The sequence below is a fragment of the Oncorhynchus tshawytscha genome, linkage group LG05, assembly GCF_018296145.1.
Source record: "Oncorhynchus tshawytscha isolate Ot180627B linkage group LG05, Otsh_v2.0, whole genome shotgun sequence".
NCBI classification, from domain to species: Eukaryota; Metazoa; Chordata; class Actinopteri; order Salmoniformes; family Salmonidae; genus Oncorhynchus; species Oncorhynchus tshawytscha.
In genome coordinates, this window is record NC_056433.1 from 45,895,719 (window position 1) to 45,916,049 (window position 20,331).

Here is a 20,331-nt window from a genome sequence, read left to right on the forward strand (position 1 = left end):
AGCAACACAACATGACAACAACATGGTAGCAACATAACATGGCAGCAGCACAAAACATGGCACAAACATTATTGGACCCAGACAACAGTACAAAGGGCAAGAAGTTTGAGACAACAATACATCAAGCGAAGCAGCCACAGCTGTCAGGGAGAGTGTCCATTATTGAGTCTTTGAATGAAGAGATCGAGATAAAACGGCCCAGTTTGAGTGGTTTTTTTGCAGCTCGTTCCAGTCGCTACGTGCAGCAAACTGAAAAGAGGAGCGACCCAGGAATGTGTGTGCTTTGGGGACCTTTAGCAGAATGTGACTGGTAGAACGGGTGTTGTATGTGGAGGATGAGGGCTGCAGTAGATATCTCAGACAGGGGGATGTGAGTCCTAAGAGGGTTTTATAAATAAGCATCAACCAGTGGGTCTTGCGACGGGTATACAGAGTTGACTAGTTTACGGAGTAGTATAGAGTGCAGTGATGTGTCCTATAAGGAGCATTAGTGGCAAATCCGACATGGTAAACATATGTCATTCTGCCCCTGAACAAGGTAGTTAACCCACTGTTCCTAGGCTGTCATTGTAAATAAGAATTTGTTCTTAACTGACTTGTCAAGTTAAATAAAGGTTTAAAAAAACCTGCTGATCTATAAATTATGTCTCTGTAGTCTAGCATGGCCAGGATGGTCATCTGAATCAGGGTTATTATGTCAGCTGAGGTGAAATAGGAGCAATTACGATAGAAGAAACCAAGTCTAGATTTAACCTTAGCCTGCAGCTTTGATATTTGCTGAGAGAAGGACAGTGTACAATCTAGCCATACTCCCAAGTACTTGTATAAGGTGACAAGCTCTAAACCCTCAGAGGTAGTAATCACACCGGTGGGGAGAGGGGCATTCTTCTTACCAAACCACATGACCTTTGTTTTGGAGGTGTTAAGAACAAGGTTATGGGCAGAGAAAGCTTGTTGGACACTAAGAACGCTTTGTTGTAGAGCGTTTAACACAAAATCCGGGGAGGGGCTAGCCGAGTATAAGACTGTATCATATGCATATAAATGGATGAGAGAGATTCCTACTGCTTGAGCTATGTTGTTGATGTAAATTAAGAAGAGTGTGGGACCTTGGATCGAGCCTTGGGTTACTCCCTTGGTGACAGGCAGTGGCTGAGACAGCAGATGTTCTGACTTTATACACTGCACTCTTTGAGAGAGGTAGTTAGCAAACCAGACCAAAGACTCCTTAGAGACACCAATACTCCATAGAATGGAATGTTCTACCGTATCAAAAGCTTTGGCCCACAAGAATGGAATGGTCTCCTGTATCAAAAGCCTTGGCCAAGTCAATAAAAAATAACAGCACAACATTGCTTAGAATCAAGGGCAATGGTGACATCATTTAGGAACTTTAAGGTTGCAGTGACACATCCACAACCTAGCTAAGTAACTAGCTAACGTCAAACGTATCAGTCATAGAAAGGGTTAATGATAAATAAAAAGCCAGCGAGCTAGCTACCTTCCATAGTATTACAGCTGCATAACTGCAAGACTTCCCCTGCCCTGCAGGACTTAAATATGTAAGCTTTGCAGGCCTTAATTTTACATGGGTGTTAAAAACATTTTTTTTAAGTTAACAAATGTTCCAGGTTCGCAATAACTATCTTTCACATGGACACTGAAAAAATCGGCAAATGGCTCTATGCGGTATGGATCAAGGACAGGAGAGGTGTTTAAAGGACAGAGGTGCTTAAAGGAAGGCACACAGGTAGGCCTCATGAAAAACAATGTTTCATATGCTCTTTTTAATCACAGTAATAGGCAGTGATTTGTCAGTCAGTGTGAGCTTGATATCGTGAAAGAATCATTTTCATAGCATCACTTTCATATACTGTACATTAAGACAAATCCTTCTATGTTGAGTATTAGAAAGCAGTTTACATAACCTGAAAATAACTTGATATTTGCGTGCATTCACAACAAGCCACCTGCAGACAACTTACAAAATGCAATAGTGCATTCGAGGGTTCGTTTTCCTGATGAAAATAGTTATTTGATGCATGGCCTACTATTTCTAACTGGGAAAATAAATTCCTACGTCTTATGTGAGTAAAATCCTTTTTCCAAAATTGATTTAGGTACATTTTTGTGAAGAGGTATGAGGGTTGTGATATGGGTCATTTAATAGTAAAATCATTTAAGGGATCAATACATTTCTATATTGCTTCCCCAGTATCTGCATGAACCATCAGGCCAAGTGTTTTTGGTTGACCCTACTGGACAGATTATAGTAATAAGGAAAACAGCATACACATTTGGCTTGTGTATTCATTTGCATATAACTAATCAGAATTCCATTATGTTTACATAAAAAAGAGAATACTTCAAAATGAGAAGATCCTGCCATGAAAAATACGACTGGGTGGACATAAAGTGTAAAGCTGCGTGGTCTTTGTAATGCAGGTTTGATAGTTATAATTTCAATAATGTATGGTTAGCTGTTATGTGACAATTAGGTCAAAAACTCTATTTTATTTTTTTGGTGTAGATGACCAAGGAAGTTGCACAGAACTTTGACCAACATCCCCTCCCAAATTGATATGGAACCTTCGAAAACACATGGAGTAACTGCGAAACTTATTATTATGATCCCACGAAATTTTGAGCTAACTAGCTAACGTTCACAAACGGCAAAAACGCCACAACGGAAGCCCTCCACAAAACAGAACGTTCAGACATTGTTTAGTTTCCGGGTTCTTAAATAAGGTGAATGGGTAATTGTTTACAAGTTGTTAGTTATCCCATAAATCATCACGAAAACCCGTATTTTCATTTTCTTCTGTGGTTTGGTAACTTCCTATTCTTCGACGGACTCTGGCTGGACTGAGGACAACGCACAGTTTGAAAAAGGTGAAAGTTTGCGGCGTGCCTTCAACCGAAAGGGGGTCGTTGCATTTCCAATCCGTTGTGGATGTCCCCATCGAAATGTATGACATCAGGCGCAACGTAATGCAGTGTTTGTGCGTAATTTGAATGAGGCTTCAGTCTTCACTCGTTCATTGCAATCCTAGCGAATCATTCTTGCAAAAATTATGTCCAGGTTTGTCACACAGTCCCTTGTTGATGAGTAGTAAAATAAATAATGGTTTCCAGTATGCATAGACAGGTTCCAGTTGATATTGGTAACAGGTACAAAAACTATCAAGATAAAAAGGATTAAATGAAACAGTTTAAAGAAAGTTAAAATAATTTAAAGCAAGATTGAAAACTGTATTTTAACTCGCAGTCTATCTAGCAGGCTCCAAAATATCTTCAATACATTTTCTTTCACATACAAAATGTCTCTAACATATGCATTCACATAAGCTTCCCAATGTTATTCCTTGCATGTCTGTATTAATAATGTCATAAATGAATCACACATGTATTATATAGCACATAATATATCATACACGTAGCCTGAAGCATGTTTAATATTCATCCATGTTCATTCTAACATCAGAAACAAGTCCAATTTGACCTCTGGATCATGAGTGATAAGGATTTACCCCCCTCATCGGTTGTGTTTTGCTATAACATGTAATCATTTGCACAGACATTAAAGTTGCATTAGGCATATTAAACAGCCTGATTAACAAAAAAAACAAAAAATGTCCCAGAGTAGCCAAAAGCTGCCTGTCACACCGTCTGATCTACAGCCATTGGAAATGGCTTTCCAGCAGCTTGATAATGACATCATCTGTAATGTTCCCATTTTGTTTCAAACGGATTACTTGCTGTTGCTGTACTATTTGCAGACACAATGGGTCATTTAACCCAATGCAATTTTCCATTTGCAATTTTTGAGCTGAAGTGAGTTCATAATCAGAGCGGACAGGGCAGAGTAATGCTTATCTAGACTATCTCTGTTTCAACTCAGTGGATAATAAGGAACTGCAGTTGCAATCGACCCCAGTGACTCCCTATAATTGAAACCCATGAAGTGAAATGGGAAGTGATTCAATAGAGTTCTCTCTGCTATTGCTCTCGAAAACAACAAAAACAAAGGAAAATGTTCCCAATAACAAAACAAACCTGAGAGTATTATGCTGTAAAAGATTAGGTCTATCTGAAAGAGGAAATTGCATCCATAATTGGTATGATGGGTATTGCGCTGGTACACCGACAGTTTCTTCAAAGACGAAGTGACTCTCGGCTTGAAATATAGGCCTGTATGGTGTACAACTGGGCATTAGAGAACTGAACAATCAACTTCGGTAGTAGTATGTTCTGCCAGGTATCCATTCACTGGAAGCTGTTGATATGCGGAGTCTCTTGGCAGTTGGAACCGTCTGAGTCATGTACTCAGAGACTGCTCTTAGACACCCCCCCTGGGGACCGCAGAGTCAAAGCTCCCACCCAGCATCTGTCCAGAATACATTAACATTCAGCAGCTTTGTCCACCTCTGACCTGCTATTATCTGTTGCAGATTGTGTAATGTCCACTGCACTGCCTTCCGTATAGCTCCTTTTAGTTTGTGTGGCTATCTATCCCTACACTACCTCCTATGCTTATTTGCTCACCAATATGTATTCCTATCGAATACAAGATGATAGCGTGTACAATTCACATTGAATAGGTTTGTCTGAAAGTTATCCAGTAAGTACATCTAATATACAAAGCCAAAATGGGATTGCCCATAATCACTATCACATAGATGACACTTCACAGAGCTGGACTTATGGAGTGAGTGACAAAAAAAGCGTGTGGAATATCAAACAGATGGGGGCAGAGCTGCTTATTCCCCTTCTGCATTGTGCTTGGGCGAGCCGGCCATCTGCCATTTCACTGTAAAATACAGCCTATTTAATCAAATTTAAAAAATGTTGTTCCACAGACAGCATTTGCTTCCTTTATGTCACTGTTGTCCCCCTTAAGCTCATTTCTGAGATGCATAATACCTCAGGGAGCTATCTAATTAAACACATATACTGCTTGTGGGAAACGAGGGAATAGGCAGCTAATCCATCCAAGCATGGTCTTTCACTTCAATAACAAACTCATCGGCCTTGGTTCTACTGCACATTTTGAAACTGCCCTGTGAAACACCTGTTGTTAGTTAGTCTCCCTAGGCAGACAGTTTGCCTCCTGCTATGTAAACAATGCTGGTCCAACTCAAGGTGTCATAAAAAAATGCACCCCCTATCCATCCTAAAAATATTTTCCCATTGTACTGTAAAATAAATTGAACACCGTCCCCCCTCATAGAATTAACTCAAAATAATGTTTTATGACCACAAGTAACAATAACTGTAGCAACCCTGTGTTTTTAAACATGGATATCTACTTTGCTTTTGTGGCACAGTCGATGCCACACAGGGCTACTGGTCAGAAGGCTCATGGTTCGTCGACTACCACACAGGAGCTCACTCTCCCTGCCTGCTTCATTACTTCACGATCAGAGCCAGTTGCAGACAAGGGGGAAATTAGATATTCAACATTTTGATGCTATATTAATAATTCTATAAAATATATGCTAAGAATTTTCCACCAACAGGTTTCTGTGCCAATGTACCACACAACCAATAAACAAAACATACCGACATGGTTTGAATTTTCAACACCATAATAAATAGACTATGTCAATCTTGGCAAACAGAAAACACATCCCTCCCTACCTTGTTGGCTTAATCAGTATCGAAAGTTTGGCTTGACTATCTCTGAATGGCATTAAACGTTTTTGGTGTTTTGTAACAGATGTGTCTTTCCATTCATCTAATTGCCTCTGCACAATTTGGGTTGATTGATTGTTTTATTGATTACCTAAAAAAAAAAATGTTTAAAGTGACCGGGATTACGCAATAAAGTCGGATTTATTTCCATTGTGGTCCCTACATTTGCTGGGGCATATGCTACAGTAGTATAAGGACTGAAAGCACGTCTAATTTACACATCTCCATCTGGCTGTTGGGGGTCAACTTATTTTTTCTGTAGGCTGTATTGGATAAGGACACACTCGTTTGGGCCTTTTCGGGCTTGTGGTCATAAAATGTCTTTAATGTAAGGCTCATAAAAGGTATGTAATGTAGGGCTCATAAAATGTATTTAATGTATGCTACCGCAACAGGCTAGCATCAGACATGAATCTTCAAGCCAATCAAAGCTGGATTATTCTCAGGATGGAACATTTGTAAAACACATGGAAAATATTCAACCCCAGTCTGTAGCTTATTCTTTAGATGTTTGGGGCTGCTTCTGAACCATGATGTGCAGACATAATCAAAGGGACAGTGGACTAGCGCACTTGCCAGTCTTTATGGTGTCTGTAGGTTTCCATCCAATTGGCGACAGATTTTCAATGCGAAAATTCAAACTTGCATAAAAACAATATGCACATTTCTGGGTTTCCAACAGGAAAATTTGCCGCGGGACAACGTGACTGGGAACATTTGAATTTACCGGACATCCATTTGCTTGGCACAGCCAGTTCCATCAATAAACTAGGGATATTGGCCAAATGAGCCACATTTACATGTCCTTGAAAACAGCCTATAGCAAATTACAAAAAATACTATTCCCTGTGTTTCGATGTGAAACACATGCAGAACTTTGTAACTAGAATCCTGACTAGAACCAAAAATTTGATCATATTACCCCAGTGGTATAGCCTCCCTACACTGGCTTCCTGTTATTAAGGCAAGGGCTGATTTCAAGGTTTTACTGCTAACCTACAAAACATTACATGGGCTTGCTCCTACCTATCTTTACGATTTGGTCCTGCCGTACATACCTACACGTACGCTATGGTCACAAGATGCAGGCCTCCTAATTGTCCCTAGAATTTCTAAGCAAACAGCGGGAGGCAGGGCTTTCTCCTATAGGACTCCATTTTTATGGAATGGTCTGCCTACCTATGTGAGAGACGCAGACTCGGTCTCTACCTTTAAGTCTTTACAGAAAACTCATCTCTTCAGTAGGTCCTATGATTGAGTGTAGTCTGGCCCAGGAGTGTGAAGGTAAACAGAAAGGCACTGAAGCAACAAACCACCCTTGCTGTTTCTGCCTGGCTGGTTCCCCTCTCTCCACTGGGATTCTCTGCCTCTAAACCTATTACAGGGGCTGAGTCACTGGCTTACTGGTGCTCTTCCATGCCGTCCCTAGGAGGGGTGTGTCACTTGAGTGGGTTGAGTCACTGACGTGGTCTTCCTATCTGGGTTGGCGCCCCCCTTGGGTTGTGCCGTGGCGGAGATCCTTGTGGGCTATACTCGGCCTTGTCTCAGGATGGTAAGTTGGTGGTTGAAGATATCCCTCTAGTGGTGTGGGGGCTGTGCTTTGGCAAAGTGGGTGGGGTTATATCCTGCCTGTTTGGCCCTGTCCGAGGGTATCATCGGATGGGGCCACAGTGTCTCCTGACCCCTCCTGTCTCAGCCTCCAGTATTTATGCTGCAGTAGTTTATGTGTCAGGGGTCTAGGGTCAGTCTGTTATATCTGGAGTATTTCTCCTGTCTTATCCAGTGTCCTGTGTGAATTTAAGTATGATCTCTCTAATTATCTCTTTCTCTCTTTCTTTCCTAAGCTCTAGGACCATGCTTCAGGACTACCTGGCATGATGACTCCTTGCTGTCCCCAGTCGACCTGGCCGTGCTGCTGCTCCAGTTTCAACTGTTCTGCCTGCGGCTGTGGAACCCTGACCTGTTCACCGGATGTGCTGCCTGTCCCAGACCTGCTGTTTTTTGAACTCTCTAGAGACAGCAGGAGCGGTAGAGATACTCTGAATGATCGGCTATGAAAAGCCAACTGACTTTTACTCCTGAGGTGCTGACCTGTTGCACCCTTGACAACTACTGTGATTATTATTATTTGACCATGCTGGTCATTTATGAACATTTGAACATCTTGGCCATGTTCTGTTATAATCTCCGCCTGGCACAGCCAGAAGAGGACTGGCCACCCCTCATAGCCTGGTTCCTCTCTAGCACTTTGAGATATTAGCTGATGTAAGAAGGGCTATATAAATACATTTGATTTGATTTGTAACCAATTATTATTATTATAATAATATATTTTTTTAATCACATTTACATAAGTATTCAGACCCTTTACTCTATACTTTGTGGAAGCAGCTTTGGCAGCGATTACAGCCTCGAGTCTTCTTGGGTATGACACTTTAAGCTTGGCACACCTGTATTTGGGAGTTTCTCCCAATCTTCTCTGCAGATTCTCTCAAGCTCTGCTACTTTCAGGTCTCTCCAGAGATGTTAGATCGGGTTCAAGTCCGAACTCTGGCTGGGACACTCAAGGACATTTAGAGAATTGCCCCGAAGCCACACCTGCATTGTCTTGGCTGTGTGCTTAGGGTCGTTGTCCTGTTGGAAGGGGAAATTTCACCCCAGTCTGAGGTCCTGAGCGCTCTGGAGCAGGTTTTCATCAATGAGCTCTCTGTACTTTGCTCCGTTCATCTTTCCCTCGATCCTGACTGGTCTCCCAGTCCCTGCAGCTGAAAAACATCCCTACAGCATGATACCGCCACCACCATGCTTCACCGTAGGGATGGTGCCAGGATTCCACCAGACGTGACGCTTTTCATTCAGGCCAAAGAGTTCAATCTTGTTTTCATCAGACCAGATAATCTTGTTTCTCATGGTCTGAGAGTCCTTTAGGTGCCTTTTAGCAAACTGCAAGTGGGCTGTCATGTGCCTTTTACTGAGGAGTGGCTTCCATCTGGCCACTCTACCATAAAGGCCTGATTGGTGGAGTGCTGCAGAGATGGTTGTCCTTCTGGAAGGTTCTCCCATCTCCACAGAGGAACACTGGAGCTCTGTCAAAGTGGCCACCGGGTTCTTGGCCCTTCTCCCCAAATTGCTCAGTTTGGCCAGGCAGCCAGCTCCAGGAAGAGTCTTAGTGGTTCCAAACTTCTTCTTTTAAGAATGATGGAGGCCACTGTGTCCTTGGGGACCTTCAATGCAAAGGGTCTGAATACTTGTGTAAATAAATTAGCAAAACAATATGAAACCTGTTTTCGCGTTGTCATTATGGGGTACCGTGTGTAAATTGATGAGGAAAAATGTGTATTTAATCAATTTTAGAATAAGGCTGTAACGTAACAAAATGTGGAAAAGGTTCATGGGTCTGAATACTTTCTGAATGCACTGTATACCTGCGGTATAGTTAAGCAATAATGCCCGAGGAGGTGTGGTATATGGCCAATATACCACGGCTAAGGGCTGTTCTTACGCACGACGCAACGTGGAGTACCTGGACACAGCCCTTAGCCATGGTATATTGGCCATACAGTGGCAAGAAAAAGGATGTGAGCCCTTTGAATTACCTGGATTTCTGCATAAATTGGTCATCAAATTTAATCTGATCTTCATCTAAGTCACAACAATAGGCAAACGCAGTGTGCTTAAACTAATAACACACAAATGATTGAATTTTTCTTGCCTATATTGAATACATAATTTAAACATTCCCAGTGTAGGTTGGAAAAAGTATGTGAACCCCGAGACTAATGACTTCTCCAAAAGCTAATTGGAGTTAGGAGTCAGCTAACCTGGAGTCCAATCAATGAGACGAGATTGGAGATGTTGGTTAGGGCTGCCTTGCACTATAAAATAAACACTCACAAAATTTGAGTTTGCTATTCACAATAAGCATTGCCTGATGTGAACCATGCCTCGAACAAAAGAGATCTCAGAAGACCTAAGCGTAAGAATTGTTGACCTGCATAAAGCTGGAAAGGGTCACAAATGTATCTCTAAAAGCCTTGATGTTCATCAGTCCACGGTAAGACAAATTGTCTTTAAATGGAGAAAGTTCAGCACTGTTGCTACTCTCCCTGGGAGTGGCCGTCCTGGCAAAATATGTGGACAGATGAAACTAAAGTTGAGTTGTTTGGAAGGAAGGAACACAACAATATGTGTGGAGAAAAAAAGGAACAGCACACCAACATCAAAACCTCATCCCAACTGTAAAGTATGGTGGAGGGAGCATCATAGTTTGGGGCTGCTTTGGTGCCTCAGGGCCTGGAAAGCTTGCTATCCTCGACGGAAAAATGAATGACCAAGTTTATCAATACATTTTGCAGAAGATTGTAAGGCTATCTGTTCGATCAACAGAAGTTGGGTGATGCAACAGGACAATGACCCAAAACACAGAAGTAAATCAACAACATAATGGCTTCTACAGAAGAAAATACGCCTTCTGGAGTGGCCCAGTCAGAGTTCTGACCTCCACTGGATTGAGATGCTGTGGCATGACCTCGAGAGTGGTTCACAACAGACATCCCAAGAATATTGCTGAACTGAAACAGTTTTTTAAAGAGGAATGGTCCAAAGTTCCTCCTGACTGTTGTGCAGGTCTGATCCACAACTATAGAAACGGTTTGGTTGAGGTTATTGCTGCCAAATTATGGTCAACCAGTTAGGGTTCATATACTTTTTTCACCCTGCAGTGCGAATTTTTACACAGTGTGTTCAATAAAGACATGAAAACATATATTTTTTGGTTGTGATATTAGTTTAAGCAGACTGTTTGTTTATTGTTGAGACTTAGATAAAGATAATATCACATTTTATGACCAATTTATGCAGAAATCCAGGTAATTCCAAAGGGTTCACGTACTTTGTCTTGCCACTGTATATCACAAACCCCAGAGGGGGTATTATAAACTAGTTAAGAATGTAATTAGAGTAGTAAAAACAAATGCTTTGTCATACCCGTGGTATACAGTCTGATATACCACGGCTGTCAGCCAATCAGCATTCAGGGCTCAAACCACCCAGTTTATAATAAAAGTTAGCACATGGAATAGTGTAGTGCATAAGGGCAGTACAAAAACAGCTTGATATAGGGGAAGTGCATGCAAGCAGTTGAAGACATTTGACTAGGATGGAAGAAATTAGTAAAACCTGCAAAAGAGTGAATGTAAATCAGGGGAAAAACACACTGTCCAGTACAAAAACACAAAACCAAGCTAATTGATAGATAGATAGGTAGTTCAAATCAAATCAAATTTTATTAGTCACATGCGCCGAATGCAACAGGTGTACAATGAAATGCTTACTTACGAGCCCCTAACCAACAATGCAGTTTTAAAAAATCCGGATAAGAATAAGAAATAAAAGTAACAAGTAATTAAAGATCAGCAGTAAAATAACAATAGCGAGACCATATACAGGGGGGTACCGGTACAGAGTCAATGTGCGGGGGCACCGGATAGTTGAGGTAATATGTACATGTTGATAGAGTTATTAAAGTGACTATGCATAGATGATAACAACAGAGAGTAGCAGCGGTGTAAAAGAGGGGGGGGGGGTGCAATGCAAATAGTCTGGATAGCCATTTGATTAGATGTTCAGGAGTCTTATGGCTTGGGGGGTAGAAGCTGTTTAGAAGCCTCTTGCACCTAGACTTGGCGCTCTGGTACTGCTTGCCGTGCGGTATCAGACAAACCCATCCCCAAAGCACAAAAAGTGAATTACGATCTGTCCCTTTGGAGACTGAATGATTCTTGGACAGAACAAATTACCTTCAGGCTTAATTCAGTAAGATTAAAAAATAGATGTCTTTAGACTAGATTAATAAAAGGTACACCCAAACAAATGGTGTAAAAGCTCAAGCAATACAATTCAGAAAACAACAGGTCAGTTTAACAACGCATCTGTATGGTGTCCCAGCAGTCGGCTTAATCAGAAACAAAACCAACCATTATGGTATCATGCTCAAGAACTGGTCTCTGTCTATGACGGAGGTGACTGGCTAAGGTTAGCTAGCTAGCTTGTTCAAAACGGGTTTTTTTCTTCCCATTATACAGCTACACGCAGCAGGTCTTTACAATACAGCAATAGTCATAGCAGTCTGCCATAGACTGTTTTGAACAGCATTTTTCAGTCATTTCAATTGTTGATATAGAATTTCGTTAGAACCTTAATTCATTATTTAGAATAATATTGTGTGTGTGTATATGTGTGTGTTTTTGTGCGCCGCATTGGAAGAATTGTAAATCCATTGTGAAAGGCTATGGAGTTTGTGTTGCAAACTATTCAGGTGAAAACTGTCCTCATACTGGTCTTTTAGACCACCTATTGGTTCTAATAGCTGTATGCTGTATTTGTCTATGGCAGAGCTGAGTTGAGCACTGTGTCATTTTGACGGCATATGAAATATGCCATCATCGGAGGCTATTGTTTGTGTATCTTGGCTAAATTGATATTACATTTGATTGTTGGAGCTATCTGTTTTATGGTAAACTTGGGCTTCATCAAGGTTTATTTGTGAGTAAATCTTCCTACCCAGCCAGTGACCTCACTGTATCCTATACTGTTTATTTTCCATAAAGCATCTAAAATTGATTCAGAGATGTCTTGAACAATAAAACAACATATTTCAATATATTTTAGAATATCTAATGAAGGGAAATACATTTAAATTGATTCAAGTTTCATTTTGTGAATTTTTTATTGCTGAAAAGGTCCCTGTTCCACGATTCAGGGGAAGTGGGACCTTACTATAAATCTGATTTTCATCAAATATATAGTAACTGTTTACAAGAATGGTTATTATATTTCAAAACACTACCAATAACTAGTTATGTTAACACCAAAAGCTAGATTGTGGAATTGCAATTGACAGAAGGAAAGCTTTATCATTCTAGAGCAAGGTTTCATTGGTACAGTGGTTTTTTATGCGTTTTAACGGGTCACCCCATCTAGGAAATCTAACCACACACACTACAATGTCCCACTAACCAAAACCATTTTTTTTTCATGCACCAAACACATTCAGCAACAACCCAATAACCTTTGTTGTGATTGGGTTGCAAAATTGCCAAAGTACAGTATAGTACCCTCAAACACAAATGTACCACTACACCAGATGTCCCACATGCTGACATCGCCCTATCTATATCAGAACAGCAATGATGAAATGCTCTAATACATTTACAGAACTTCTGATCATTTTCTTGCCTTAGTACCTGACTTGCATATCTTAGAACACATTTAGCAAAACTTTAAATACATCATGTCATCGGTGAATACAGAAGAAGAATGTGATGCAATTGTGTTCACTTTCTCTGAAATCAGGAAATACTACTGCTCAGAATTCTAAATTGCCCCATCAGTGTCATACCATGTACAATATACTGTATTTAAAGATCTAGGAAATGGGGACCTCCTAATTGGTAGGACTTCTTACAATATTTTGGACATGCAGAGAATGAAGTGGGGTTACTTCTAAGTAACCTTTGGTTACTCCTAAGTCATCATCTTCAACATTGTGACCTTCAATTATAGAGCTTTGCTTTGGTGTGAATTAAGCCCTAAACTCTTAGAAAAAATGTGCTATCTACAGTAGAACCTTAAGGGTTCTTTGGTCTTCCCCATAGGAGAACCCTTTGAAGAACCCTTTTTGGTTACAGGTAGAAGCCTTTTAAGTTCCATGTAGAACCCTTTACACAGAGGGTTCTTCATTGAACCAAAAAGGGTTCTCCAATGATGACAGCCAAAGAACCCTTCTTTTTTTTTCTTCTTTTTTTCCTTCTATTATTAATATTATTTCAACAATACAAAACATACACATTCAAACGTCAACATACAGACACACAAAACATTCACAAAATCACCACTGCCCAGACCCACCTGCTCACACCCCCATCTCCCGCATCACTCACCACATGGCCTCAAACTGCACCATTTTGTTTCTCTCCGTCGCCCACACACTTTCAACATTAAGATAATAAAGCATTTTGACCTTTCCATTGTGTTAACGGTGGAGAATTGGTTGATTTCCAGTTTCTAAGTATACGTTTTTTCAAGATGATTGACGAGAAAAGTATCGTCCAACCCATCGGGTATCTCACTGCATCCTCATATGCCATGTCTTGTAATATGCAGACAGATGGATTAAATGTTTGTTATTTTTTACAAATGTTTGTAAACCAGCCTTTGTATTGGAGACATGGAATTGGATTGTAATGACACCGGTGAATGGATCCTGCACACAATGTGCTTATTAAAAAATATATATAATATCAGGAGTAATATTTGATTTGATGTATGAAATTGTTTTTTTGCGAAATATCAATAAAAGGAGAGTAATTGCCTATAATACTGCACCTTTGGACAGTTGTACTTCCAATTTGGATAATCGTGAATTAGTGGCTGCAAAGAAAATATGTTGGTCTCCTGGGATTTTTAAAAGACACACTAACTTTCTGTTTTGACTGCTTGGACTCGAGATAAGTATGGCTGTGTTAATCTTTTTTGCTCTTTTGATGAATGTATTTATATTTTTTAAGCATTTCCTATTTTGCATGAGGCAACATTGTTCTGATTTTTTTTTAAAGTGATTTAGAAAAACTGTAATATTTGGGGATCCTGTGCTGTTGTAAATCAACCAAATACACGTGAACACCAAATGTTTATTCAATTTCAACTTATTTTATGTAGCAGCAATAGTGAATCATGCAAGGGTGCCAATATATGCAGCCTGGTCTCATAGACTAGAAGTAACATAGTAAATGTAAATCGGGAACACTCAAATTAGTATGATATGTTACTTTGGTATGATTACATAAGACAGATGGTTACTTAAAGTAGGGTGGTTGGTCGGTGTGAATGGGTGAATGTACAAGGCGAATGTCTAGCAACCCAAAGGTTGTCAGTTTGGATCTCATCACAGACAACTTTAGCATTTTAACAAATTAGCACTTTTTCAACTACTTACTACTTTTTAGCTACTTTGCAACTACTTAGCATGTTAGCTAACCCTTCCCCTAACCCCAATCTTAACCCTTTTAGCTAACCCTTCCCTTAACCCTAACCTTAACCCTTTAACCTAACACCTAAACTTAACCCTAACCTCTAGCCTAGCTAACTTTGGCCAGCTAGCTAACGTTAACAACCTAGCTAGAATTTGTAGCATATCATACTTTATGCAAATTCGTAACATATAGTACATTTTGCTAATTCATAACATATTGCACGTTTTGCAAATTCGTAACACATCATACGAATTGTAAATCGTAACGTATCACAGGAAATGAATGATGGACATCCACAAATTAATACATACCATACTAAATGTAACATATCACACTAAATGGAGTGTCTCAGATTTACATACAGAATTTCATGGATGACCCCAGTGATGTACTAGGCCGTACGCACTACCCACCGCAAGTCACTACAGAGGGTAGAGCGTATGGCCCAGTACATCACTGGGGCCAAACTTCCTGCCATCCAGGACCTCTATACCAGTCAGTGTCAGAGGAAAACCCTAAAAATGGTCAAAGACTCCAGCCACCCTAGTCATAGACTCTCTCTGCTACCACATGGCAAGCGGTACCGGAGTGCCAAGTCTAGGTCCAAAAGGCTTCTGAAAAGCTACTACCCCCAAGCCATAAGACTCCTGAACAGCTAATCAAATGGCTACCCAGACTATTTGCATTGCCCCCCCCCCCCTCTTTTACACTGCTGCTATTCTCTGTTATTATTTGGTATTTGGTATTTTATTAGGATCCCCATTAGCTGTTGCATAACCAGCAGCTACTCTTCCTGGGGTCCACACAAAACATGAAACATAATACAGAATGACATAATACAGAACATCAATAGACAAGAACAGCTCAAGGACAGAACTTCATAAAACATTTTTGAAAGGCACACGTAGCCTACATATCAATGCATACACACAAACTATCTAGGTCTAATAGGGCAGAGGGGTTGTGCCGCGAGGTGTTGCTTTATCTGTTTTTGAAACCAGATTTGCTGTTTATTTTAGCAATATGAGATGGAAGGAAATCCATGCAGTAAGGGCTCTATAAAATATTGTGAGCTTTCTTGAATTTGTTCTGGATTTAGGGACTGTGAACAGACCCCTGGTGGCATGTCTGGTGGGATAAGTGTGTGTGTCAGAGCTGTGTGTAAGTTGACTATGCAAACATTTTGGGATTTTCAACACATTAATGTTTCTTATAAAAAAAGAAGTGATGCAGTCAGCCTTTCCTCAACTCTTATTCAAGAGGGACTGGCTTGCATAGTATTTACATCAGCCCTCTGATTCCAATAAGAGCAAAACGTGCCACTCTGTTCTAGGCCAGCTGCAGCATAACTAGGTCTTTCCTTGCAGCACTGGACAACACGACTGGACAAGAATCAAGATTAGACAAAACTAGAGCCTGCAGAACTTGCTTTTTGGTGTGTGGTGTTAAAAACGCAGAGCATCTCTTTATTATGGCCAGACTTCTCCCCATCTTTACAACCATTGAATATATATGTTTTGACCATGACAGTTTACAATCTAAGGTAATGCCAAGTAATTTAGTCTCCTCAATGTGTTCAACAGCCACACCATTCATTACCAGATTTAGCTGTGGTCTAGAACTTAAGGAATGATTTGTACCAAATACAATGCTCTTATTTTTAGACTGCAATTCTTTGTTAAGGGTTTCAGTGACTTCATTAGCTGTGTTTGCTGATGCGTATATGGTTGAATCATCAGCATACATGGACATACATGCTTTGTTTAATGCCAGTGGCAGGTCATGGGTAAAAATAGAAAAGAGTTGAGGGCCTAGAGAGCTGCCCTGTGGTACACCACACTTTACATGTTTGACATTAGAGAGCTTCCATTAAAGAAAACTCTTTGAGTTTTATTAGATAGATAGCTCTGAATCCAAGATATGGCTGAGGTTGAAAAGCCATAATGCATACGTTTTCTCAACAACAGGTTATGGTCAATAATATCAAAGGCTGCACTCAAATCTAACTGTACAGCTCCCACAATCTTCTTATTATCAATTTCTTTCAACCAATCACCAGTCATTTGCGTCAGTGCAGTACATGTTCAGTGCCCTTCTCTATAAGCATGCTGAAAGTCTGTTGTTAATTTGTTTACAGAGAAATAGCATTGTATTTGGTCAAACACAATTTTTTACAACAGTTTACTAAGAGCTGGCAGCAAGCTTATAGGTCTGCTGTTAGAATCTGTAAAGGCCGCTGTACCATTCTTGGGTAGCGGAATTACTTTGGCTTCCCTCCAGGCCTGAGGAAAATGACTTTCCTCTATACTCAGATTACAAATATGACAGATAGGAATGGCTATAGTCAGCTACCATCCTCAGTAGCTTTCCATCTAAGTTGTTAATGCCAGGAGGTTTGTCATTATTGATCGATAACAATCCCTTTTCCACCGCTCACACACTAACTACAAAATTCAAATTTGCAATGCTTTCATTATTTGTTTTTTATGCATGAATAAAATTGCTCATTGTTCGTTGTTGGCCCATCTCTTTCAACCATACAGTTTTTAAATTCCTTATCAATCCATGGAGCCTTAACAGTTCTATCAGTCGGTTTCTTAACAGGTGCATGTGTATCATTAATTGGAAGAAGCAATTTCATAAATTCACCAAGTGCAGCGTCTGGATTCTCCTCATTAATCACATCAGACCAACACATATTTTTAACATCATCCACATAAGAGACAGCAAAATCTTTTGTATGATCTCTTATACAATATATTAGGCCCAGCTGTAGGAACTTTGGCTTTCCTGGATATAGCCACTATATTGTGATCACTGCATCCAATGGGTACAGATACAGCTTTAGAACAAAGTTCTACAGTAGTAGTAAAAATGTGATCGATACATGTGCATGATCTTGTTCCTGTAGTGTTTGTAAACACTCTGGTAGGTTGATTAATAACATGAACCAGATTACAGTAAGACTCTTCTTCTTGAGGGGACAGCTTGATGAAAACCAGTCAATATTCAGGTCCGCAAGAAAGTACACCTCTTTGTTTACATCACATACACTATCAAGCATTTTACGCATATTATTTATACACTGACTGTTAGCACTTGGTGGCCTATAGCAACACCCCACAAGAAAAGGCTTTAGATGTGCCAAGTGAACCTGCAACCACAACAATCCTGATCTGATCTGTTTCCCATGTCCTTGTGCTTGTCTCAACCCCCCTCCAGGTCTCGCCCATCATCCCCATTGGCTGTGAACGTGGATGTATACCTGTGTTTTCTGTCTGTCTGTGCCAGTTCGTCTTGTTTGTTCGAGTCAATCAGCGGTTTTGTGTTTTCGGCTACTACTTTTTCCCAGTCTCCCTTTTCTTGTCCTCCCGGTTTTGATCCTTTCCTGTCCTGACTCTGAGCCCACCTGCCTGACCACTCTGCCTGTCCCTGACCCTGAGCCCACCTGCCTGTCCCTGACCCTGAGCCTGCCTGCTGATTTGTACCTCTGCCCCTCTCTGGACTATAATCCCTGCCTGCCTTGACCTGTCTTTGCCTGCCCCTGTTGTTACATGAAACAATGCTACTTCGACAGTCTGCATCTGGGTCTTACCTTGGTTCTGATATCAATAACACTTGACATAAGATCTTCTCTAAGCATTACAGGGATATGGCTCTGTATATATATACAGCAACACCTCCCCCATAAGCATTTCTGTCTCTTCTATAGATGTTATGTCCTTGTATTGCTACTGCTGTCTCATCAAATAAATGATCTAAGTGAGTCTCAGAAATGGCTACTATATGAATTGTATCTGATGTTAACAAGTTATCGGTTTCATTAACCTTATTTCTAAGGCTTCATATATTAATATGGGCTATATTCAGCCCTTTCTTGGGTAGCTTTTCAGAGATATACATAATACTGAAAAGAGCAAACAAAGCAAGAGAAAAAAATATACATTCAGCTGTCCATTATTCCATTGGTGTGTGTGTGTGCTGTCACTTTAACTCTACCTACATGAACATATTACCTTAATTACCTCGACTAACCGGTGTCCCCGCACAATGACACTGTACCGGTACCCCCTGTATACAGCCTCACCATTGTTATTTTACTGCTGCTCTTCAATTATTTGTTACTTATATTTCTTATTTTTTACTTAACTATTTTTTTTTTACTTAACACTTATTTTTCTGCTGCATTGTTGGTTAAGGGCTTGTAAGTAAGCATTTTACTCTACGGTGAACAACTGTTGTATTCGGCGCATGGGACAAACACGCTCTGATTTGATTTGAACAATACGAAACGCTCTGAGACAAGATTGATATATTTGACCAGAACTGTATGTCAAAGTGTGTGTGTGTGTGTGTGTGTGTGTGTGTGTGTGTGTGTGTGTGTGTGTGTGTGTGTGTGTGTGTGTGTGTGTGTGTGTGTGTGTGTGTGTGTGCGTGTGCGTGTGCGTGTGCGTGTGCGTGTGTGTGTGTGAGAGAGAGAGAAAGAGAGACAAAAAGAGAGAGAGGGAGAGGCTGAGATAAAGAGAAAGAGCATTTTAGATTCTACTCTATAGTATATACAGTACACTACTCTTGCCCCATGACCCCATCAGGGAAATGTAGATAGAAAGCCTAGTGGAATAGAACTACGAATGGAAACCATTAGAGATCAATGAGCCCAAAGCATCGATTCCTCTTGTTGCTTTCCTCACGTGAAGCACGTTTATGTGGCCTTGTCGGACCTTGAAATCAATGTGGTATAATTTCTTCCCACCCAATTGAATATCTCCCTACCAGTTTCAAAGAGTTGTAAATTCCCGCTATTCCAAAAATTGTGTTTTTGCATTGATTTCTGATGTGACAGTACCCCTTTGGCTGGCCAATGGTTAGCCATGACCACAGCTTTTTCACAGGAAGAATTAACAGTATTATTCACATCCTGCTATGAGACCTCCTCTTGTAACCTCTACCAGTCTCTCTCAGGTCCTATTTGTCAGGTTATTTTTCAGGTCATTTTCACGTGTCCTCATACTCCCTTTCATCACAGTGGAATTATTGCAGTGTTAAACTAATTTGAATTAGCTACGGGTACAACATACTGGAGCCATATCCCTCCCAGCCCAAATGTCCTAAGATATATCAAAAGATAATATAGAAAAATGATGAACATAAGCATCTGAATATAAGGCTTTGATTATTATTAATTACCCTTAAACCATGCCAATTTCACTAATTAGGTCAATGCTATCATTAAATGTTCATCTAGGCCAGAGTGAAACGACCTGAATATTACCCTCTATTACTTCAAGTATCATAGGCTGACTGAATGTATTGTTTTCTATTGAGATTTAACAGGACTTTGTTGACCACCTCCCTCAAGCTGCCGCACACCATATCTTCTAACTTCTTGGTGAGAACCATCTTACAGCGATGTCAATAAGTGATAAAAGTCGGGGAGTCAACAACTCAGAGGGCGACTAAAAAAAGCCTGTTTCCCATTTCCCAGCAGCTCCAGACTAGATTACAGCTTCTAGCAAATCTGCTCTCCCGTGAGGAGCGCTGGTGCTCTGCTCTGGTTGCCATTTTTAGATGAGGATATGCTCTCACTTCACATCGGGGTTACCAG